Source organism: Sceloporus occidentalis, unplaced genomic scaffold (genome assembly GCF_023333645.1).
Source record: "Sceloporus occidentalis isolate IW3139 unplaced genomic scaffold, rSceOcc1.0.p SCAF_9, whole genome shotgun sequence".
Classification (NCBI taxonomy): Eukaryota; Metazoa; Chordata; class Lepidosauria; order Squamata; family Phrynosomatidae; genus Sceloporus; species Sceloporus occidentalis.
In genome coordinates, this window is record NW_028316989.1 from 31,490,442 (window position 1) to 31,515,479 (window position 25,038).

Sequence of the window (25,038 nt, forward strand, 5' to 3'; positions counted from 1 at the left end):
TGCCAGCTGGTGATCAGCTGGTGTTGGCATCCTTGTCCGCTTGCACTTTGCCAGTGTCACCAGCATCATGGATGCCTCCTCTCCTTTGGTCCCCGCGCTCCTGCTGAATCTGCAATGCACAGCCACAGCTGTCGCCACTGCCACCGCTGTCCCCCTGCCATCCCCCATCACCTCCCTTGTACATATGTAAATATTTACAGTTTTAGGGGTTTTTATTGTTAGGTGAAAATGGCACAGGAATGTGTGTAGGGGCTCACTTTAAAGTCCAAACTTTCCAAGCAGCGCATGCGTACATGTTGCTCTAAGGTTAGGGTTAGGGTTAGGGTTACGAGTCTTAAAATGCGCTGCAGCTGTGCTGCAGCTTCCACACCTGCATGGCAGCTGACGCTGCAATTAAAGCCTGACTGCAAACTGCGCATGTTCCAGGACCCCGACTCATTATGCGACGCAGCACACACGGAGCTTTTAAATGGGCAACTTAAATTAGCGGCGTAGCAATTCTGGCGTACCGGTGCAGCAGCTTACAGACGGAGCTGCGCAGCTGCGCATCAAACGGAAAAGAAGCGGAGAAAAGCAGCACCTTTTTAATGCCGCCTCTTCCCGCTTGGGGCGTGCGGGGGGCGTGTTCATGGCGGCATTCAGGTAAGGCCCGTCTGAAGGCTCTACCTTCATGACGTCATGAATACACCCCTTTTTGCCCGTCTGTATCCCGCCAAAGGCACAAATTTAAAACTGGCACCTCATCAGTTGCTAGGATGAGAAACAATGCAATACAACATGTACAAAGCCATTCAGTACCATCATCTGTTCCAACGCAATATTTCTAGTCTCCATTTAGAAAAAGAAAAGAAACAATGACATTTTCCCCTTTCACTTCTGAATCAATTCTTTTCCTTTAAAAAATGTTAGTGATTTTACGTTGAAACTGCTTAATGATTTTCAAGACCAATGCTGCTTTCAAAAGACAGCACAACACTACGATTTGTATATGGCCTGCTAAGAATAAAACACAAAAGCCTTCGGAAAAGTGCAGCTGAAGTTCAATTCCTACTTGTGTATATGGCCTAGGAAGGTCAAAATGAAAAGAAGAAATTGTCAGGTGGCAGTTATATTACAGTACTATGTTTTAACCTCAAAGTAAAGTTGATTTGTGCTAAGACTCAACACTGCTTGTCTTTTTGACCATTCAAAAAAACTTACAGTACTTATAAATACTACCAAACTTCCATTTTCAATCTTTAATTTTCTAAGACTCCACTCCATCTATTTGTTTTATGTTATATTAAAGGCAACAGAATTCATTAAAACTAAGGTATCCTACAACAATGGCCCATTCACATACTACTTACATGCAAGATATTCAGAATTACATACTGCTTCTTTCCTCACTCCTCTGCACACATACACCAACAGTACACACACTTGTTATATCCGCACAACCTTTGTGATGACATCTCAACTGCACAGCCTTTCGAATGCTCAAGGAGGCCATAAAGCAACAGATCAATCGAAGGCTAGCAATGGGCTTCTTTTAATAGTAAAACCAGAAATCCTTCAGTCAACAACTGAAGGGGCTTCAAAGTCTAACCTGTGCGATCCAAGTTTCTTTTTTAAATCTTTCCAAAAAGAAACAAAATTTACACATACACAACTGACATCCATCCATTCGTCTCTCAAGAGATGCCTTAATAGTTTGCCCAAAACTGGTGGGACAGAAATAAAATTTATTATTATTATTATTATTATTATTATTACAAAAGCCTAGAGAAGTGTTTTCTCTTGAACCTTCTAGGTTCTCCAGCACAACTCTATGGTTAACTTCTGACAGAGTTGTGCTGAAGGACCAAGAAATTGCTAGAGATAACGTATTAATCGAAACCACAGATAATCAAATCCTCAAAGTTAAAGCTGCAAAGCTGCAAATGTGGAGGGCCAACTTATGTCCTTCCCAGTTGCCTGTTGATTTATGGCAACTCCATCCATTTTGTAGGGTTTTCTTAGGCAAGCAACATTCAGAGGTGGTTTTGCCAGTTCCTTACTCTGAAATAAAGCCTACAAGCCCTGGTATTTATTGGCAGTCTCACATCCAAATGCTAAACTGGGCTGAAACTACTTCACCTCCAAGATCAGGTGGGACCTGGTGCTTTCACCCTTTGCTTAATGTTCCAAAGTCAGTGAAACAAAGAAGGAAAGGTTTTAAAGACAAAAGCTGGTAAGCGCTATCAGACCTATTTGAATAGTAAGAGATTAAATGACAGGAGTTTGAACTGACATTTTTCACACAACCCAGTTTTTATCGCTAAATTTAATCTGCGCTATTCAAAACTTATTTCGTCTTTCAACATGGTAAGGGTTCAACTGGCAAAGAGATTTTCTTTGAGATGAAGCTATGGAAGACAGAGACAAAGGTCTGCCCCTTGGAAACTAATTTCCAGTCAATAACATCTTTGCTCCAGGATCCTCTGAAGAAGTAAAGTGAGATGTCACAGAAGGTACTAAATCAATGACTATTGAACATAGAGGCAGTGACTTTGTATAAAGAAACACTTTCTAAAGAAACTCTTGTTCAAACGTGAACATTGTAATCATGTCAGCACCAGCTTATAACTGCGAAGAAGTTGGAAAACTTGGGAAAGACCATCTGTACCTTCAGGGTTTGAACAACAGGACAGAGAGAGGATCATCTGGCAAATCCTATCTACTTTAATTTCTGACTCTATCCACCTGGTGATGCTATGTACACCCCAGTAAATGATTGACAGTTGTCATACATTAGTAAATGCAATAGCCCAAAGTATAATGACGACTTCCTCAGACTTGGTTCTCATGAAACAAATTGTTTCTTTTTAAAACATTATTATTTCGACATTTCCTATTAGCTAATTTAAAAGAGAAGAACCACATCCACTCTATGTAATTAACCTATGATATATGTATACCTCAACAGCCAACTCAGTTATAATACCCATGAATAAAAAGAAATGATTTCCCAAGTATCAGCCTGAATAAAGAGGAAATGACAAATTATTCCTTTCCTTGTTCGTTTTCCTCTGTACAGCGCCAAGCCATTGATTCCTGCATGAAGCCTTGCCCACCTAAAATCAACATGACATTTGACAAAATTTATGCAAGAGTCGTATTCAGGGGGCTTGCTTAAAATGCTGTAATTATCAGGCACCCGCTTTACAGCACACGCTCTGGCATGTTTACTCAGAATTAAATCCCATTAAGTCCATTGGAGCTTACTCCAAAATAATGAGACTGTGTGTGAATACAGCATCGCCTCCTGCAGCCATCTTTTATCCTGATTATTTGGGAGGAAGCCGCACTGAAGCGAACTTTCATTCCTTCAGAGAAGACCTGTTTGTAGTGCATGGTTTATCTGCAAATATTTACCGGTATCTACTCTTATTTTTTTATTTTAAGCTAAAGGTATCAGTCTTCTGAAAATAGTTGCCTGTTCCAGATTTCTGTGGTATGCATGAGAAATCAAATTGCAGAGGAGGAACAAAGGCAGGTCCCACACAAATGTCCCTCTGAACACCGAGTCCATTTCTTACCTCCACAAGTTCAGATTTCAAATGTGTTCCAATGAACGTACTTGGAATCTCCCTTCAGACCTTCACATTGAAATTTCTTCCCATGGAGATGGAAATGGTGGGGGAAGAGCTAATATGTATGGCCCCATCCCTCATAAACACCTGAAATTTATTACAGATACAGCATATAGCAGACATTCAGGTACCCATGATCTATCCAATGTCACACCGACATGAAAAAAGCAGCCTCAAACATAGTACCAGGGTCTAAGATATCTTTCCTAGTATTTCTCATAACAGCTACTCGTTTCTAAACTTATAGCCTTCTTTAATCACCATTAGCATTTTTAATTCTATCGTCATGACTAGCAGTACCTACTTAAACAATAAGAGCCAGGGATGATAGAAGCCATTTTCTGGAGGGAAGCATAAAAACCAAAAGTGACAAAGTTAAATTGGATATTTAGGGCAAACCATTCATGTGGATCTGCCACAATGAGCTCCAATCTCTGTCACGCATGCCTTGAGATCTGCGAGGGGAAAATCCACAAATTCATTACGTGTCTGTCAGCAATTTCTGCTGATGGAATTTCAATCACACAATGCAAGCACATTCAATTCGTGCAGGGGGAAGAAATAGGTGGCACGGATCAAAATAACCCCCCAAAGTGTTTAATGTATTTCAGAGTGATATGAGAGGAAGCCAGGGCGGTTTTCTATGAAATTATTCTGCAGCCCAGCAATAGGAAGTAGAAAGAGAGGAAGAGTACATGCAATGGTTCCCAAACTTTGGTCCTCCAGGTGTTTTAGACTTCAACTCCCAGAGGTCTGGACAACAGTCAGGAATTCTGGGAGCTGAAGTCCCAAACATCTGGACGACCAAAGTTTGGGAACCACTGCGCTAGAGAGATGGACTCAATTAAGGAAGTCATGGGTATGAATCTGCAAGAACTCAGAAGAAAAGTGGAGGACAAAGAGGAGGAAATACTTCTGAGAAGCTACAACTGAGGACATTGGACTGGAATCACTGTTATAATGGTTTTGAAGGCACTGTAGTTTCTTCCATCAATAAGCCGTGAACAACCATAAAAACAGCCATGCTGAAAACGCACATCTCACTAAGATTTTACCCTGAGGCTTTATTTCTTTATTTAGCTACATGGAACCCTTTGGGGACATGAGAAATAACCATCCTAATGAAGAGAGGAGTGAGTAGGAAGGAGAAGTCTAAGTCAGGTTTTGTCAGTCCATAGATTTCTGAAGTGGCATGTCTGGAGCCAGTACCACCCTCCAAGATATCATGTGAGTGGCTGCCAGGGCATGTACCATTACTGGGAAGTTCTGTACATACTCATGTATAAGTCTAGAAATTTTAGTCCAAACATTGATCCCAAAAACCTGGGCCGACTTATCCAGGGTCAGTGTAAATACTGTACTTCAACTCATAGAGAAGGGAACCATACCCTGGTAATAGGCAAGAGTGTAATGTGTCCTGAAAGCAATGACCCCTCTCTCTCATCCATCCAGCCTTTAGGGTAAGCACAAACAGTGCTCACCCTAAAGGCCAGAATTGTGTAGGTTCTATGGCATCATTTTCCTTTACTTCATCATTTAGATCCTTTGTTGTACGACCTTAAGTTTTACCCAAGACTTATCCATGGGTCATATTAAAATCCATAATTTTGGTCGCCGTCAATTTATAGTTGAGTATATATGGTAAGCTATAGCAAACGGAGGGCAACAGGCTAGGGAGGGGACAATTTAAAGGCAAATGCTTGGTAAGGATTATAAGAGAATCTAAGGAATTGCAAGAAAACAAAATAATGCCAAATACATCATGCAAGACAACCTACAATACGACAGATTTATTATACTCTCTTCATCACTCAGTTCTGATGAGATTCCCCATTTAAAACATAAAGGTGAAGAATTTCCAACATCACTAAGCTGGACCTAAGCAGTGGTTCAAAGGGGACTTATTTACACTCTTTTAAAGCAAGTTCATCAGAGGATTCTCACAACTAATCCCTGACTTAGTTCAGATTGACCTGGAGCGTTCTCACAAACATTCGAGCATTTTGAGACCACCGCTTCAGCCTTTAAAGGATAAACGGAATTAGTCCAGGATAGGAAGGGAATGGCTTCCCACTGCTGCTATTACTACCGCTTTTCCTTACAACCAGGATCCTCAAATCTGCCGGCCCAAAATAAAACTAGTCTTGCATTTACTGATACCGTGCTAAAAAAAGCAAATCACAGATAAACAGCTTTGTGAAACAAGAAACTGGCATACCATTGGGGGACCTAAGGATTTGAAAGAAAGCCAAGGGAATTAGTAAGAGAAATAAGCCGTCTAAATTGGAGAAATCTCCTCAAAATATAAAATCCCAGGACTGGTGTAAAAATAGGTTTCAGCACCCAACTCTGCTTTGCCAGCATTTAGTTACATTTGACGAAAGCTCCTCATTCTGGAAGACTCAGCTTTCTCCTCCTTATCTGACCCCAGTTTTGCAGTCTCTAATATTTGATGGCCCTGAACAGATCTTCTCTTTAGCAGCTTAGCACCACAACACAAATAAAGGAGATATTAAACAGGGAAAGAGTAAAAAGGAAGGCCGTGGTTCAGCGGTAAACAACAGGTTTTGAACGTAGAAGGTCCAAGATTCAAGTTGACATCGGAAGGAACGTCTGGAAAGAACAGATATGAAACCCTGGAGAGCCAATGCCAGTCAATGCTGGCAACACTAGACCATGCAAAATAGACCAATTACTGTATATACTCATGTATAAGTCTAGAAATCCTGGGTCGACTTATACAGATGGCCATCCAGCCTCTGTTTAAAGACCTCCAAGGAAGGAGACTCAACTACGCTCCAAGGCAGCATCTTCCACAGTCGAACAGCCCTTACTGTGAATGTTTAGGTGGCGTCTCTTTTCCGTTCGTTTGAATCCATTGCTGTGGGTCCTATTCTCTGCAGCAGCAGAAAACAAGCTCGCTCCATCGTCAATACGGGACGTACTAAAGCAAATGACAGTACTTGCCCATAGGGGATCACTGGAGAAATACTTGCCCACAGGAAAATATGGGAGAACATTTGCCCATAGGGAAAAAAATTAGGCAAGTACTTGATTCTTCCCTTTGGGCAAGTATTCTCCTATGATTCCTGGTGGGCAAGTATTCTGCAATGATCTCTGTGGGCAAGTATTCTCCAATGATTCGCTATGGGCAAGTATTCAATGTTTTCCTATGGGCAAGTACTCTCCAATGTTTTCCTATGGGCAAGTACTCTCCAATGATTCCCTATGGGCAACTATTCCCCAATGTCTCCCTATGGGCAACTATTCCCCAATGTCTCCCTATGGGCAACTATTCCCCAATGTCTCCCTATGGGCAACTATTCCCCAATGTCTCCCTATGGGCAACTATTCCCCAATGTCTCCCTATGGGCAACTATTCCCCAATGTTTCCCTATGGGCAACGATTCCCCAATGTCTCCCTATGGGCAACTATTCCCCAATGTTTCCCTATGGGCAACTATTCCCCAATGTTTCCCTATGGGCAACTATTCCCCAATGTCTCCCTATGGGCAACTATTCCCCAATGTCTCCCTATGGGCAACTATTCCCCTGTGTTTCCCTATGGAAAGGTATGGTTTCCCTATAGGTAAGTATGTACTGTACTGTCATTTGCTTTAGTAAGTCCTCTCAATATGACATCCCTTCAAATATTCAAACAGGGCTACGTATCATGTCACCCCTTAACCTTTTCTTCTCCAAGCTAGACATACCCAACTCCCTAAGTCTCTCCTCACAGGGCAACGTTTCCAGACCTTTCTCAGAGATGGAAGGGACTCCAAGGGGCCATGCAGGAACTCTCAATCAAAGCATCCCCATTGACAGATGGCCATCCAGCCTCTGTTTAAAGACCTCCAAGGAGGGAGACTCCACTACTCTCCGAGGAAGGAGTTTGTTGCACTGTCAAATAGCCCTTACTCTCAGGAAGTTCCTCCTAATGTTGAGCTGGAATCTCTTTTCCTGCAGCTTGCATCCATTGTGTCCTGTTCTCTGGAGCAGCAGAAAACAAGCTTGCTCCCTCCTCAACGCGACACTCCCTTAAATACGCTTGTCCCTCTGCATTCACTGGGGCTCAGGGCACAGGGCCCCAGTGAATGTGGAAAAACCGCAAATAAGAAAAACACTGTGTTTTTACCTGAGAGGACACCGCTCTTGGAAACTCTAGGTACGCTGGCCATAGAGTTGCAATGGAGGAGCCACAAATGCCTCTCTAGGAATCTTAGGTCCTCCGGCGCAACTCCGTGGTCAACGCCCGACAGAGACTGACCATAGAACCGCGCTGGAGGAGCTACAAAGGCCTAGTGGACTATTCCCTCTAGGAACCTCTAAGGCTTTCAGTGCGACTTTTGCTTAAAGCCGGCCATAGAGTTGCACTGGAGGACCTAGATATTCCTAGAGAGGACTTATTAATGAAACCCACAAATAATCAAATCCACAGAAGTCAAAGCCACAAATGTGGGGGGGAGGGGGGGCATCCTCCAATAGGGCTATCCTTCTCTTCTCCAGGCGAAGCAGACCCCCAGCTCCCCCAGCCTCTCCTCATTGGGCTTTATGGTTCCCAGCAGACCTTCCACCATTTTGGTCCCCTTCCTCTGGACACCCCTCCAGCTTTTAAACCCCCTTTTTTGAACTGTGATGCCCAGAACAGGATTATTCTCTTCTACAAATGGTGAGAATACACCTCACAAATAAGATTGCCTTTAAGGGATTTCTCTTCCAGGGGAAGAACTGAGGAGGAGGAGGAGGAGGAGAGCAGGGAAAATGGGGGTCTCCCCTGGGAAGAGCTTTCAGGCCCACCTTTCATCCCTGAACCCTTCACAAAATGGACGCATCGCCCCTTTCCTCCCCACATATCCTTCTGCCTCTCTCTCTCTCTCTCTAACTCCCATGGAACTATTTCCCCAAAGCGGAAGGATATAGGACATCATATTTGTATACAGACATTATATTATATATAGATATATCTCATATACTTTCATCTCTCATTCTCTCACCTCGTCGAACGGCATGACGGGAATCCCACTCTGCGCATGCTCAGCTCTGGCCTGCTTCACTTACCTCAGCAAGGCATGCTGGGAATGGTAGTCCCATCGTGCTCAAGGGTCTGGTTTACTTTGCTTGTCCCCGCAGGGCATGCCGGGAATTGTGGTTTTACACATGCTCAGTTCGAGCTTCCCTAGCATCCTATATTTCAGTCATGCTGAGACCTAACATACCTTTCTCTTCCCAGCAGAGCATGTCGGGAATTGTAGTTCGCGCATGCTCAGTTCTAATTTTCCTAGTAGTTCAGAGTCATGCTGAGATCTTAGCTCACCTTTCCCTTCCCAGAGAATCGGAGTTCGCGCATGCTTAGTTCTAACTTAGCATCGTATAGTTCAGTTCAAGTTATGCTAAGATCTAGCTTGCCTTTCTCTTCCCAGCAAGGCATGCCGGGAATGGTAGTACACTGAGGTGCCCTCAAAAGTCGTTCTCTGACGTTTCATCGCTATTGTCTTCCTCTCTGAGAGAGTGTGAATTGCCCACAGTCAACCAAATAGAGTTTTATGATTTATGATATTATGACCCAGCCGGGAATCGAACCCTTGTTCTCAGGATCTGCAGCCTAGCGCTCAAACCGCTACGCCACACAGGCTCCAGAGTCGCTTAGAGTCTAACTTACCTTCCTTTGTAAACGTGAAGGGAGCGCTCATTCGATGAGGAGAGGGGGGTAAGCCACGCCCCTTTATTTTTGGAGACGCCCACCTCTCCACCTCCCGACGGTTCTTACTACGGGAGTGTCTCGGTTTAACAGCCGGGCGCGCATGCGCACTCCCTCCCTCCCTCCCTCCCGGCGACAGTTGAGAAGTGGGCGTGGCCAGTAGTGGGCGGAGCCAGGCGTCCCACTAGTTGCCCAGTTCGTGAGGTAAAGCGTTAGTCAGTCGAAGGGCGCTGAGAGGGAATGTAAGTTTAAGGCGAGACAAAAAGGGAAAGGCAGGCCCCGAAGAGAGCGGCTTCAATCGGGAGGCGAGGAGGAGGAGAAGCCTCGGACAGAACTTCGGGTCTCTGGTTCGTTGAGCTGGAAAAGGGAGGGATTGAATTAAAGTCGGAGGTGGAGAAACTTTGGGGGCACTTCGAGGAGGCTTTTCCTCCCCTTTGGCTCCTTGTTCTTCTCTTCCTCCAAGGGGCTTGGAGCTGGGGCATGTATGGACTTGTATTGTTATTATTGTTGTTGTTGTTGTTATTATTGGCAAGGCTTCCCCTTCTTCCTTCCCAGGGGGAGGGTCCCAATTCTTATATTTGTTATCATCGTTATTATTATCTTCCACTTCTTCTTCCCCTGGGAGCTCCAAAATGATACCATTATTATTGTTGTTGTTGTTGTTGTTGTTTATTTGTATTGACAAGGTTTCTCCTTCCTCCTCCCCTGGGAAGTCCAAATTAATTATTATTATCATTATTAAAATTACTGTTATTATTGACAAGGCTTCCCCCTTCTTCCTCCTCCCCTGGGAAGTCCACATTTATTATTATTATAATTAAAATTATTATTATTATTATTATTATTATTGACAAGTCATCCCCTTCTTCCTTCCCTGAGAAGTTCACAATTATTATTATTATTATTATTATTGACAAGGCTTCCCCTTCTTCCTTCCCTGAGAAGTTCACAATTATTATTATTATTATTATTATTGACAAGGCTTCCCCTTCTTCCTCCCCTAGAAAGTCCAAATTTATTAGTATTTTTATTAAAATTATTATTATTATTATTATTATTATTGACAAGGCTTCCCCTTCTTCCTTCCCTGAGAAGTTCACAATTATTATTATTATTATTATTATTGACAAGGCTTCCCCTTCTTCCTCCCCTAGAAAGTCCAAATTTATTAGTATTTTTATTAAAATTATTATTATTATTATTATTATTATTGACAAGGCTTCCCCTTCTTCCTTCCCTGAGAAGTTCACAATTATTATTATTATTATTATTATTGACAAGGCTTCCCCTTCTTCCTCCCCTAGAAAGTCCAAATTTATTAGTATTTTTATTAAAATTATTATTATTATTATTATTATTGACAAGGCTTCCCCTTCTTCCTCCCCTGGGAGGTCAAAATATTATTATTACTATTAATATTAAAATTATTATTATTATTATTATTATTACTATTGATAAAGCTTCCTCTTCTTCCCTCCCTGGAGGTCCATATTATTATTATTGTTGTTGTTATTATTATTATTGTTATTACTGTTATTGACAAGGCTTTCCCTTTTCCCATCTCCCTCAGTCCTCCTCACTTAAAACAACTTTTCCTGACCCATTTTCAGAAGTTGGATGGAAAGTTTGGGGCTCCACCCTCTTTCCTTCTTCCTTTCATTTGACAAAAGCAAAAGCAAACCACCACCAAAGAAATCCTTTTCAATCTTGGAACCCTATCCAGGGATAGCCAGGTCGGCCCTATAGCAAACTACACCCCAAACCCACAAAAACAGTGCTATCTTTATTTTGCATGTCTGAATATAAAGGCATCTCTTTCCAGTCTTACTCTCTGACTGGTAAGCAAACCCCAAAATGGGGTGAAATGGGAGTTTTCATGCACAGTTTTCAGTGGTTTTGGCATTCATTTCAGTCCCTCGGACATCTTTGTGAATATTAAAACAGGGATCGTTTTAATCTGTGTACATCTTGCTTGTCCTTCGAAGCTGATCTGTGTTTTGACTGATGTGTTTTTAACTGGCGTTGGGTCCACTGCTGTCGTTCCCTGTCTTGATCCATGAGAAGAGATGGATAAGAAGGTATTATTACTGTCTGAAGGCAAAGGCTTTCATGGCCAGCATCCATAGATTTTGGTGGGTTTTTGAGGCTGTCTGGCCATGTTCTAGAAGAGTTTGTTCCTGACCTTTCACCAGCATCTTCAGATAAATTACTATCATTGCTGTTGTTATTATTACTATGAGTTTATTTATGCCTATGCATTCTTGTTTTGTTTTTGTTCCCCAAACCTGTTATGGTTCTTGTCACGGTTCTCCAGACCCTTGATCCATGGGGGGAGGCAGGTAAGAAATAGCAACAATAACAACAACAGAATAATAGAGTCAGAGAGTTAGAAGAGACCCCAAGTTCAGCTCCCTGCCGTGCAGGAACTCACAATCAAAGCACCCCCAACAGATGACCATCCAGCCTCTGTTTAAAGAAGGAGGCTCCACCATATTGCAAGGAAGCATCTTCCATTGTCAAACACCCCTTACTATTAGGAGGTTCCTCCTAACGTTGAGGTGGAATCTCTCTTCCTGTAGCTTGCATCCATTGCTCCATTGTGTCCTAGTCTCTGGAGCAGCACAGAACAAGCTTGCTCCATCCTCAGTATGACAGTCCTTCAAATACTTAAATCATGTCACCCCTTAACCTCCTCTTCTCCAGGCTAAACATACCCAGCTCCCTAAGTCTCTCCTTATAGAGCAGGCCTTCCAGACCCTTTAATGTATTCTTTATCTTTATGGATTTTGGCTTCGTTTGACTGTGGTTCTCCAAACCTATTTTGTTATCACCTCAGTGATTGGGGCTTGTACTTGAATCAGCTTTTGGGGGGGATGACTAGGGAGGGCTGATTTGGGGACCAAGGATTTTGCTCTTCACGTCAACATGGAATTCGACTGAAGACTGTGATGGTGTAACAGACAACATTTTGGACAGGCAGCCCTATCCTGAGGATTCAGTTCCTGTAAATGGGTTTTTGCCAGACCTGATGGAGGGACTAAGTGAGAATAAGCCTGTCCTCTCTTTCTGCTTCCTTAGAATGAGGGGAAATCCATGCTAAGGGCTGTTGACTTTGAACTTACAAAGGGGTTTTCTTTCTTCGGTTGCTGAGTGGGGAAATCAGTTGCTAAGAAAAAGTTCCTCTTGACTGAAAGAAGACTTGACCACTCTTTACTCATGCAGTTTTTAATACAACCTTGAAAGAGTGCATCACCCAAGAGGTTGCGTTGTTGTTGCTGTGTGCCTTTAAATCGTTTTCAACTTAGGGTTGGCCCTAAGGCAAAGCTATCATGGGGTTTTCTTGGCAAGGTTTGTTTCAGATTAGGTTTGCCATTGTCCTCCCCTGAGGCTGAGATTGTGTGACTTGCCGAAGGTCACCCAGTGGGTTTCATGTCCGAGCCAGGAATCGAACCCTGGTCTCCAGAGACATAGTCCAACATTCAACCACTAGACCATGCTGGCTTAACTGTTTCCGTTATTCCTGTCCTGTGAGCTTGGGGATTTGCAGCCCTGCACCTCCTTGTTGCTAGTGCTTTCATTGGACTAATGTCACTTTGTTAAAGGGCAGCCTTCCAAGACAGTTTTCTTTCTGTTGGAATGCTCTTTTCCTTTGAGGGTTTTTCTTCCTCCAAGGGAAAGACAAAGTGTAGTTTCTAGGTCTTGTAAACTGTATCACCCCATTCGCATAATGGGAATGTCATATAGGAAACTCATGCAACTTCCTTTTGGAATCAGATTTCTTTCTTCCCGGCCTTTCCCCTGTTCCGGCTCTGGTCTCTCAAAATACCAAACTATCCCCAAATGTATTGATTATGTAAAGTGTTTGTATGTTTCCCTTCCTTTCCTCCTTTGGTATTTAGGCACCCTGGGGAGGAAAGGGAAAGAATGTGAAAAGCTTCTGCTGGGCTCCGCCTGGCAGTATTTGAATAAATGGTTAAACAGTAAGGATGGCAGTCATATTCCTGAAGGGGTTTTTGAACAGATTGTTCGCTCCTTCACCTGCCTGACATACAGGCTCCTGTTACTTGAACTTCTACCTTTTGCAAAGGGAAGCTATGGGGAGTAGAGCTGGAAAAATCTTGGTTACTCAGTTGACTGGAAAGCTAGATGGTTGATTGTGGTACCTTTGTGACTGAGTTTTTGCTCTATGTCCTTCACATTTGAAACAGTTCCCCAAACTGACCCTCGCATGGACATTTGCATGACAGTTGCATGAAGAGCCTTTTATATTAACAGTGCAGTCCTATGAGCTCCACTGAGTTCAGTGAAACTTACTTTCAGGTAAAACAGAACAAGACTGTAGCTTAAGAGCTGTTTGATACTCACTATTAAAGCTGGCTGTTATATAGTAACTGTGAAGTATGAGTTCATGGTTGAAACCTCCCTTCTGCCATTGATTCACTTTACAGCAAGCCACTATCTGCCTCTTTAATGCGGAGGCAATAACACTGGCCTACAGTAAAGATTGTTGAAGAAAACGTGGAACACCTTGAGCATTGAAACAGCAATCTATAAATATGAAATACTTTTATGAGTATTTGTATTAATAATTTTAGTTCCTACAACTTCAAAATAGTAACAGTAAGTAACATAACACACTCAATGAGACAAATGCCTGAAGCTTATCCTTCCTTAGAGACCATTCTTCCCCATTAACACTTCCCTCTTTCCCCCAGTTCTCCTGTTCAGCCTCCTGGATGCAAACAAGATTGTCTTCAAGAATATAAAACCTACACAAGCAAGTGATTATGTGAAGAACTACTTTCATTTTCAAAACATAGGACTCTTTCCTGTACTGATTTTACAACAGAAATATGAAGGTTAACTATCTGGAAGGCTTCACATTTTCATTGTGTCATGTTTTAGTAGTTGGGTAGATTTTTTTCCTTTTCTTCCTTTTGGACAGTACTAGTTTAAGAATGTTTTCACAGCAAAGTAGCGGCTGATGAGTTGTACAGATCAAGGTTCTTCCTGGCAAAAATGTGGTCTCCAATGTGTTTTAGAAGAAGAAGAAAAATTGCTTACTGCAGCACTGAAGTATGTTAGAAATGAATTATCCAGCAAGCTGAACTTTCCATGAGTAATCTTCCATCCATGATGGGTTTACCTTATTATCAGGAAATCCCAAAATAAAGATAACTCAGTTCATTTGCTCTCCAGATTAAGATGACTTACAGCTGACTTTGAATGGCAGATGAAATGTGTTCTTAAGCATTAGGTGAAAAGTTTTCAGATAGGGTCATATGTGACAGGCTTTGTTTTGTCTATGCTGACCAATTTTATTTTACACTGAGCACAAAACAGTTTTAAATGTTCCCCTCAGTACCTCATAAAGAATCCTGTACAATTATTTGGATGGAGGCCCATTAAACCTGGTAAGATTTATTTCTGAGGAAACATACTAGATCAAGCTGCACAGCTTCATTATGTCTGGTACTGAGACGCAAGCCATATTGATGTTAGTGAGATGATAATGTTCTTATAGCGTTACTGCTTAAGTATGGAGAACCACTGAGAGCCAGTGTGGTGTAGTGGTTTCAATGTTGGAGTACAACTCTGAGGAACAGGGTTCGAATACCCAATTGGCCATGGAAACCCATGCTATTTTAGGCTACATCAATAGAAGTATAGTGTCTAGATCAAGAGAAGTAATAGTGCCACTGTATTCTGCTTTGGTCAGGCCCCACCTAGAATATTGTGTCCAGTTCTGGGCGCCACAATTCAGAAAGGACATTGAGAAACGAGCGTGTCCAAAGGAGGGCGACAAAAATGGTGAAGGGCCTGGAAATCATGCCCCTATGAGGAACGCCTTAGGGAGCTGGGGATGTTTAGCCTGGAGAAGAGAAGATTGAGAGGTGATATGATAGCCCTGTTTAAATATTTGAAAGGATGTTATATTGAGGAGGGAGCAAGCTTGTTTTCTGCTGCTCCAGAGAACAGGACTCGGAACAATGGATGCAAGCTACAGGAAAAGAGATTCCACCTGAACATTAGGAGGAAATTCCTGACAGTAAGGGCTGTTCGACAGTGGAATGCTCTTCCTCGGAAGGTGATAGAGTCTCCTTCCTTGGAGGTCTTTAAACAGAGGCTGGATGGCCATCTGTCAGGGATGCTTTGATTTGGATTTCCTGCATGGCAGAATGGGGTTGGACTGGATGGCCCTAGTGGTCTCTTCCAACTCTACGATTCTATGATTTTATGATTCTGTTCACCTCACGCAAGTCACAATTTCTCAGCCTCAGAGAAAAACAAGGGCCAACCCCTCTGAACAAATCTTGCCAAGAAAACCCTGCGATAGCGTTGCCATAGGTTGGAAAGGACTTGAAGACACACAACAACAAGGTGGAGTTATTGGCTTACGTTTTGTTTTTGAAGATTCTGTGACATACCCTGAATAATATTTGGATAAGTCAGTGGTTTAGCACAAAAGATTCTCCCAAGAACTACTTCTTGTGTTACTGATTAAAGATTCAGAGGTATTCTCTTGAACTTCACTCATGTATAAAAGTGGGTGTCTAAATTCAAGGCGGGAAGAACACTCTTGTAAGCTTCCAAACACTTCTTTCTGGAGGTAGTGATACAATAAATCACAAGCTACTTTTTCAGAGTTTTTCAGGTGTTCATGTGACATGAATATAAGGCTTTGGGAACAGTACAAATTGTGGCTCATGTTGATATCAGTAAATTGGTAATTTTTACTCAAAGTAAGCTTAGTTGGAAATAATTGTACAGTTTCTGCAATCAATTTCTAATATGTATGCATACATTAGTGCCCTTTGTAATGGTCATGAAGTTCATGTAAGTGTATTTACTTATATGTGCTTGTTTCTCTCTCTGTTTCCTCACATAGTTCCTACAGGTAGTACCTCTGGTGATAAAATCTAAATTGTAAACTCCTTTGGGTTTGCTTATGTTAATTCTGGAAAGTGATAACACTTCATACTAGGAAAAAACACTTCATAGTAACTAAAGTGTGATCATGCACATAACTGTTTTGTTTTGTATATTTTTATTTTGTAATATAAATTAGCAGCAACTCTGAAAGGCTTTATTTTTCAGATACACACACACACACACACACACACACACACACACATATATATATATACAGTTTGTGGCTGTCCAACATTGGATGGCTATCCATCCAGTATGTTATTGTGAACTTCCCTTGAGTTCACTCTGACTCATGGTTACCCTGTGGATAAAACATCTCCAAGATCCACTATCCTCCACTCTTCAGGTCCTGCAAATTCATGCCAGTGACTTCCCTGATTGAATCTATCCATCTTGTACGCTGTCTTCTTCGCTTCCTCCTACCCTCTACCTTTCCTAGAATTACTGTCTTTTCTAGTGATCCATGCCTCCTTCTTATGTAACCAAAGTACAATAGCCTTAGTTTGATTATCTTGGCTTCCAAGGTTCCAGGCTTGATCAGTTCAAGGACCATTTGGTTGTCTTTTTGGCCAGAACTCTTCTCCAGCGCCACATCTCAGATGAGTTACTTTTTCATCCAGTGCACAAGGTGGAAAAAAGCTCACACCGTTCTTCTGCCTGCTTTTGGTCATGCAGGATTCTTTTTTGTGACTTCATATGTGATTTATCTTGAACCTTTGTGTCAATGATTTCACCTTGCCTGATTTAAGTCTTAGTCATATACTCTCTGAATGACTTTAGACAGGCCTATTGCTCCTGCCTTTTGTTAAGATGCATGAAATTGAGTTTATATAATTGGATCGCCCAGCCTGTACGTTCTACTGAATAGAATCCAATTTGACTGACAGGCGTTTTTGCTAGCCCTCATACATGAATCTCGTTCAACTGGAGATGTCAAGAGGAACCATCCCCATGAAAGTGAATATATCAGGACAAGTCGTTGACATGCTCTTAGGCATCCTCTGTTGATTGTTCTTGCTGCTTCAAGGTTGAATTGTGCACATTCGGGCACAATTCTTTTCAGTCAGGCTTGCTTTGGCTTTTTTTAATTTCATTTGAGAACTCATTCACTAAATTACTATTTCATTTGCCAAATAGTTTCATTGCCATATTTCACTTGCAATCAAATACCTTTTGATGCTATGAGGCTGTCCAGTTTAAACTGTACGTGAATTAAAAGAGAAATTGGTGAACATTTCTACAAATAGTGGTTTGACAGTGTAATCACCATATCAAATTATTTGTCACCAAAATGTGAAACCGATTCCAAACTGCCAGCATGGCCCCCCTCTCCACGGCCAGGGCAGCATTTGGTTATGTTCCTACATCCAGACACAGGAAGGAAAGTGTATCTTTGTGAAATTCCCAGGACTCCTCCAGAGGATGATCACATCTTTGTGTGTCCAGCTGTTCGAACATAAGCAGATGCTGCCAAAAGCCCCACTCTCTCTCTCTGGCCACTATGCTCCAAAACACACTGCAGAAATAATCCAGTTTGAGACCACTTTAACTGCCCTGGCTCAATGCTAGGGAATTCTAGGAACTGTAGTTTTATGAGACATTTAGCCTTCTCTGTCAGAGAGCTCTGGTGCCAGAATAAACTACAATTCCCAGGGTTCCCTAGCACTGAGGCAGGGTAGTTAAAGCAGTCTCAAACTGGATTATTTCTTCAGTGTGTGTTTTGGACCTAAATTAGCATGGGACATGGAGGGGGAGCAAAATTACACCTCGTGGAAGTTCATTCTTCACCCGGTCAGGGCTGTGTTTCAGCCTATAACTGAGCTTTAAACTGAGCTATAGTTCTCCCTGGTTTGTAAGTATGTGTTATCCATCCTAGAACCTTCATTCATTCATTGAGGTACCTCTCCCTGTCTCATTTTATTTGCATTCTGTATTCTTCCTTCTTAAAACATTTATCCTTGAATTTCTTTGTGTTTGAAGCAATGGATTAGTTCTCTAGAGCATCAACTTGGAACTTCCTACTTGAACAGTTTACAGTTGCAGTTCAAAGTGTTGGTTGTGACTGATAAAGCCTGATAACAATTTCGGACTGTTTAAAAGACCTCGGTCTCCTGATGAGTCTGTCAGGGCTTTTACAAATTCTAGAAGAGACCCTTCTCTAAAACAAAGCCTTAAGGGTTTTCCTATGTACATTTGTGGAATTAGTAATATTAAGTCTGCATTTTAAGAACATGATACTGGTTCTGAAACTGATAACATGATTTTATAAATGTTTTAGTCTAGCTTAGTCTCCGATGAGCCTTCTCTGTCTTGAGGAGTTAATAAGGTGCACTGCCATATGGAATCGTGTTCGGTAGCATTTAAATCACCTGTTCTTACTCTCAGATACTGTTGGTAACAGTTGCCATGCAAAACCTTCGGCAAGAGCTTTTGCAGATTTGAGGTGAAAACCCTAAAGGGTTAGATGTAGGTTCTTCACTCTTAAAGCATCTTCACTTATGGTAAGTTGATGCTGCATCCCTTCCCAGAGTAGACGTCTGTTCTGTTTTATGTAATGTGGGTGGTAATTTGGAGTTTGTGCTGCTGTTTGTGCTGCTTTAATCAATGACATGGAAGCCGGCTGCCTTGCTTATTAGTGTTGATATTTGCATGGCAGTCAAACAGTGTCTCGCAAATTGCATTTGGTGATGTAATGCTGAAACAGCAAGATGTGTGTCTGCTGAAAACAATATTACCTCTTTGCATTTTTTGTGAAACTGCCTATTTCATAGCATTTTGAGGCACGTTTTGTTTTCATTTGTGGCTGTCACTGATGAACATAATATACAGTGCTTTGCAATGTCATGGATATGAACAGAGATTTCATATCAAGTAGGCGAACCAAGAAAGCAGTATATTGAAGTGTGTTGCTGTTGGTAAGCTGCACACAGTATCTAAGGTCAGAATATCCTGTACTTTTGCTGAATGTATACTGGGGGGAAATTGTTTTTTCCCAAATGATTGTAACATAGCATCCCTTCCTTAGAGGCTTTAGCCAAAACAGAAATGCACAACTTTGATAAAATACTAACATGTCAAAACTGTAGCAATAAAAGAAATAGATGGGGTGCCCTATAGCTTAATTAAAATGAGACCAAAATATTCCATTAAGAGTCAAGTAAACTCATTTCAGTGTTCTCTGTCATTTCATTCAGTTTCTTCAGGAGCATCTTGCTAACCCTGTCTGCCTGCAAAATTGCATATAAATGCTTTTGCATTACATGTAGTAAGAGTTAGCAAAAAATCAATATATATTTTAAGAAGAACACATAATCCATGTAATGAATTAATATCTTGTAACAGTAAAGAATACTTGCATGGTCGCAATATAATTTCACCAAACTGTCACTAGTATGTTGGTTGCTACTCTTCGCTTTTTCATTTAGATTAAATTGCCGGCACAAAGGAAAGAAAGAAAAAGTCTATTAAAAGATAAGAAAATAGAGCTGGTGTTAAGGGAGTCTTAGCAACACAATATCAAATGGCTGAGTCATGGATGAATGATTTATTGGGCTCCTGAACTGATTAGAAATAAGTATTGGCAGATAAGGAACAACCTACAGTTCTCAAAGTCACAGTATTATTGCATTTAGAAACATTCACGTTTACAAATGGTATGTCTTATGAAGGCATATTTTCACACAGGTAGGGTGATACATTGTTCAAAACATAAAACTGTTATGATATTATATAATGGCAATATCTTAAAATATTGTTTCTTTCCTGCTTTCATATGAACTTTGTAGTAGAAGACTCAGATTATTGCAGTTGGAGTTTTAGCCAGTTTAACCAGAAAAACTACATTCAACTTGGGAGCTAAATTGTATTCATAAGGCAATTTAATATCGGTGAACAGATTTCATGTCCAGGTAATGCTTAGCTTAAATTCATTGCTTCTGTCATCAACACTGCACAGGCATTTTCCTCTTGAAATGGGAATGCACCATAATGATGATTTGCTTCTAATGTAAATTATATTGGCATCAACATTATGTCAAAGATAAGCAGATTCAAGGAAAGAAATAAAAATAAAAAATAACCTTAAATCTTTAGTTTTGCCATGCTCTTTAATCCAGTTCAGGACAGACATTTACTAGTTCAGAAAAAGTGGATCCCTTTTTGTAGTTTAAGATTATTCTCTGTGTGTAATGTTATATATTCTGTATGAACGATGCTTAAAACCCTGATATGTCAGTATTCAGCCTTGAGCAGAAGAAGCAGATGCAGATAAGCTAATTGCATAGTATATCCACAAGCTGGATGTGAGCATGCATCTGGATCTATACTGAGCAGCGATACTTCCCTCTCCCCTTGAGTTACACTCACTGTATCTGTCAAAATGAAAGAATTTGGTAAAGAGGATGCAGTTTTGAGGTTAGTAGCTGTTTCCTTAAAACATTAGCAGAGGTAAGGGAATGTATTTTGATATCTAATAGTAGTGGAATTGGGATTTTCTTCCCTTACCCCATCCTGCTAGAGTGCTCCTTGTTGCTAAAACCTGCTCTGAAAACTGTCACAGCCCTCAAGAACAAGGGGCTATGGGAGGTTGCCAATGGCAAAAACACTGGGATCCAGTAGGTGTTGAAGGGAAAGATAAATTAAAAGTATAGTAATGCTACTCACAGCTAAGAGTGTTACTTATACTCATTAGAAGTCTGAGCTGATCCCATTCTCTCTCTCCATCCATTCACACCCATCCTTCTCTTTGAAGTGGACTTGAACTGATCACTTGCTTCTCTTTTCTGTCATTCCCTCTATGCTTACTATTTCCCCAGTTGTCACCCACATTCTCCCTCTGGGAGCTCTCTCCTATCTGCATTAAATTAGGGACAACACCCACATCTGGCCCTTAGGCCACAGATTTCTCACTCCCACTGTAAGCATTCCAGGATTTTGTGAAGGCCTGCCCTACCAGCCTCTTGACACAGAGGATTGCCTGAAACCTTGTCATTCAAATCTGATTCCGTTCTCCAGAAGCTGAATAACTACGGATGGGCCTGCCTACTCAGAACAACCCTCCTGCCAGAAGGAATTGTTCATCAGATTGGAAGTCTTTGTCACCTAAAGTTTTCTTTTAGCCTTCCTGTTAGATATGTAATTTCTAGCTCTCAATTCTTGCAGAAACTTAGCTTACATCATCATGTCTTTGAAATGCCCTGAAAAGATTAGCTAGAAAGCATATCACTATTCCTATATTTAGGCCTTCATTGTCTTAAAAGTTATTTAACATTTGACTGGACTGGAATGTCACTGCTTAAATAGATTTCTGCTGTGTTTGTACAATTAAAGCAGAAAAACAGATTCCACTTTTACAGTCTCTGGTCTTTTGACTACCTGGGTGTAAATCCTTGTACAGAAGCTGTTCTGTGACCAGGGCTGAGAAAATGAGAATGGATGGATTTAAATGGGCAGACCTCTGGTTAGTGAAGGCACTTACTCTATATATGCCCTCTGAATTCTCAGCTAGAAGCTTACAAGAGAATGCAAGGTTCATTTGAGACGATGGTTGATCTGTTGAATCATGTTTTATGCTCAAAAGAATCTGAAACAATTAGACAGGGACAGGTTTTGCCTAGATAATCTGAAGTGATTAAAACCAGTTGACTATTGGAAGTTAAATTTAAATTAAGTCATCAACAGGGGGGTGTGTATGTACTGTTTTTGCAAACAGTTCAGTGTAGCAGAATGTTACAGTTATGAAGGGCTGTAGCCAGGTTAACACCTGATTCAAAGCTCATATCATTATAGTATCCTCGTTGGTTCATAGGTCAGGACAGGGAGAGAGTTTCCCAAATTGTGCCTGAAATAAATCTTTTAACCTCAGTTGGACCATAGCAGGCATCACTTAAAAAAAAAAAGGGGGGGGGAGACTTTCCACTTGATGCATGATGTTATGAATATTCTGAAATAAAGGCTGTGAGGTAACTATGAAAATGAGAAATGCTCTTCTGGAGATGGAGAGATTGGCTTCAGGCCACCGTATGGGGAATAACAGCTTAATGAAAAGAACTAGGGTAAGTGAGATGGCTGGTGTGGGCTGTCGCTGTTCAGAATGCCTGCCAGCATTTTTAGGAATCATGGTTTGTGCAGTGTTGTGGCCAAGGCTGCATAACATTTAAAGACAGGCTAACTTGACATTGTCCGTTGTTGACTTAATTAGGTTAAAATTGCTCATTGGTAATGTGTTACGTAAAGGTCTTATCTAAAAATATCTGATCATCTGTTCATAATTGATCAATATTGCTTAGTGGTTTGTCTCTCCATTTGAGGCAGCCTATTAAAGAGAAATATCTATTTGTTTTTTGGGGTCAGTGACTCACATAATCATGATTGATGAGCAAGGAAAAATATGAAATTAACACATCTATGGAACTCATATTTGACTTTTGATATGTTTGTCTGTACATTATATTTGGAAAATATCAGGTTTTTTTAATGTATGAACTTACTAGTCAGCTACTACTGAAGATGTAAATGTTGGAATTGAAAAATATTGTTTAGAGTAGTATTGCTGAAGCAAACATTCACTTCTAACATTACTGACAAGAAATGGTCAGTAGGAAATGGCTTTTTGTGTGGTTTCATATGCAATAGCCCCTCCATTCTAGACACACACACCCCGCACGAAAATGGAAAATCACCAATATCCAAGCCCCATTGGCTTCAATGGCAGCACACAACTCCCTCCATTTGCCGCCTATGAATGAGCGAGAGACATGAATTAGAAGTCGGCGAAAACGGAAGGGTGACTGTATTGTGAAAGGCTGTTCACTTCCTTCATTCTACATGCCCTGATATGAGTCTCTAGCTTACATATCACTCTTACTGTGAGAAACTGAGGAATGAGCCAGGTTTTATTGCCTTTATCAGGCCCCTCTCCATTGTCCAACTACCTCTTCCTTGCAAGGACAGATCAGATGATTATGGAGATATTGTGTTCAAATAAATACTGTGCCATCTGATTCTCTGCATGTGCATCATGCTAACCTGAAGGAATTCTCAGAGTACAATGACTATGGCAGACCATTTGCCTGCCATAGGAGGGATTTTGATATTTTTACAAATTGCAAAGCAGAAGTGATTCTCCATGCCAGTCTTCAGAGGCTTGCTCTCATTGGCAGTTCTTCTCACTTTTATTTGACTGGGTGTTTATAAATGTCCAGTTTGTAAATATACTGGGATGTTGTACAAATCTGCTGGCATGAATTATCAGCTACATATTTTCATTGTATGGGCAACATGGGAAGGAAAGTCAGGGGAAGCCGCCTATTGCTGTGTTCTTCCCTTTGGTTATTATCATGCTCTGCAATTAATGTTTGAGTTGTGGCTTATATCTATTTTCCCTTCTGTTATTTCAGTGGTTTTAGTCTAACAATGAGAGAGGTGTATGATATTCCTTACCATAACTACTCTATTTCTGTCTACTGATAGTGCCATGAGCCTTGTGGGTGATACCTTAAACATTATAATGGAGCATAAAAACAAATACACTGGATTCCTTTTCCTTTATCCGGTAAAGGTCTATGCAGTCTTGCTCCATCCTATTTTTCCTGCAATTGTTTTCCTTCATCCCTGATGGCGAACCTCTCTTTTCTTAATTCCATACATAGCTCAAAAAGCTTCTGTTCTCTTGCAATTCCCTCTTATGTCCCATATTCATGGAATTTACTTGCATAATTCCTCCACAACACTTTCTCCATTGATCCTTCCCACAAACACACTTTTTCTATCCAAAAATGAAGCTTTTTAGTCATCACATTCAAGCTCAAACACCCTTTGCATGCTCACATCTTTTTAATCCTTTCCTCATGATAGGCAAACCTATCATGAGAGTTTGTTGGCAAGATTTGTTTTTATTTGGTGGTGGTATTTTTCATGTGTATATGATAGAGCAGATGGTTTTGTGTAAATTCCATATGACTACAGCATTGAAAGCAGAAACAAGATTTCAAGTTAATCATGATGTGGACAATAGTCTATCTGATCAACTGTGCCATGGTTTGCACAAGCTTACTCCAAATAAAACTCATGCTTATTTAAACTTCCACCAGACTCTTTGTTGTTTTCGCTACAATCAACAAGCAAGGCTACCCTTTTAAAAATGATTTCCACAGTTCTCTTTGGGGGATATTTTAAAGCAGACCTCTTCAACCTTGGTACTCTCCAGATGCTTTAGTCTGTGATTGCCATTAACCCTAGCTAACATGAACAATTGTCCAGAATCATTGGAACTTGATGCAGAGCATCTGGAGAGTAAACGTCTGGGCAAAACCTGCCTTAAAGGAGTACAAATTACACAGCTTCTTAGAAACAATCCTGGCTTGATAACTGCCAGCTCTCTCTGTATAAGTGGTTGGAAACATGTAGACTCTCTCCTTGTTCCTTTCACAGGTGTAGATAAAATGTGATTTGTCAAGTGCAAATTTGAACAATATTGTAAGAACATTTGAATTCTGTAGTTGTGTTTGCTTTATTTCTTTTCGTGTCACTTATTTCTAGACCATTGCTTTTGTCTGTTTCATTGGTCTCAGTGGTTGTAGCTGCAGTAGGCCTTCCATGTTCACTTGGCTTAGAGGGCAGAACCATGTGAAACTGGAAAAATACTATTTTTTTTACCCAAGAGAATAGCTATCTAAGCATCTTAAGGTCCTCCAGTACAACTCTGTGGTGAACATCTACTGGACACTGACTACAGAATCGTACCGGAGGAGCTATAAATGCCTGGAGAAATGATATCTCTAGGTCTTAGATCAC

The 25,038-nt window shown here is 41.0% G+C and overlaps 2 protein-coding genes across 10 annotated transcripts in view; one reads left to right on the forward strand and one right to left on the reverse strand.

Moving 5' to 3' along the window:
- Positions 1–9,394, reverse strand: part of HMG20A (high mobility group 20A) — a 47,727-nt gene extending 38,333 nt beyond the window's left edge. For 2 of the 6 annotated variants that reach the window (XM_089538485.1, XM_089538481.1), the window contains exon 1: positions 9,274–9,394. The gene's annotated coding sequence lies outside the window, so the exon portion shown is untranslated. Of the gene's footprint in view, positions 1–8,608; positions 8,772–9,273 lie in introns of those variants that run through there. The other 4 variants (XM_089538486.1, XM_089538480.1, XM_089538482.1 and 1 more) reach the window with 3 other exon arrangements.
- A 130-nt stretch (positions 9,395–9,524) lies between these two features.
- Positions 9,525–25,038, forward strand: part of PEAK1 (pseudopodium enriched atypical kinase 1) — a 57,937-nt gene continuing 42,423 nt past the window's right edge. For 2 of the 4 annotated variants that reach the window (XM_089538490.1, XM_089538487.1), the window contains exon 1: positions 9,525–9,659. The gene's annotated coding sequence lies outside the window, so the exon portion shown is untranslated. Of the gene's footprint in view, positions 9,660–20,131; positions 20,154–25,038 lie in introns of those variants that run through there. The other 2 variants (XM_089538488.1, XM_089538489.1) reach the window with 2 other exon arrangements.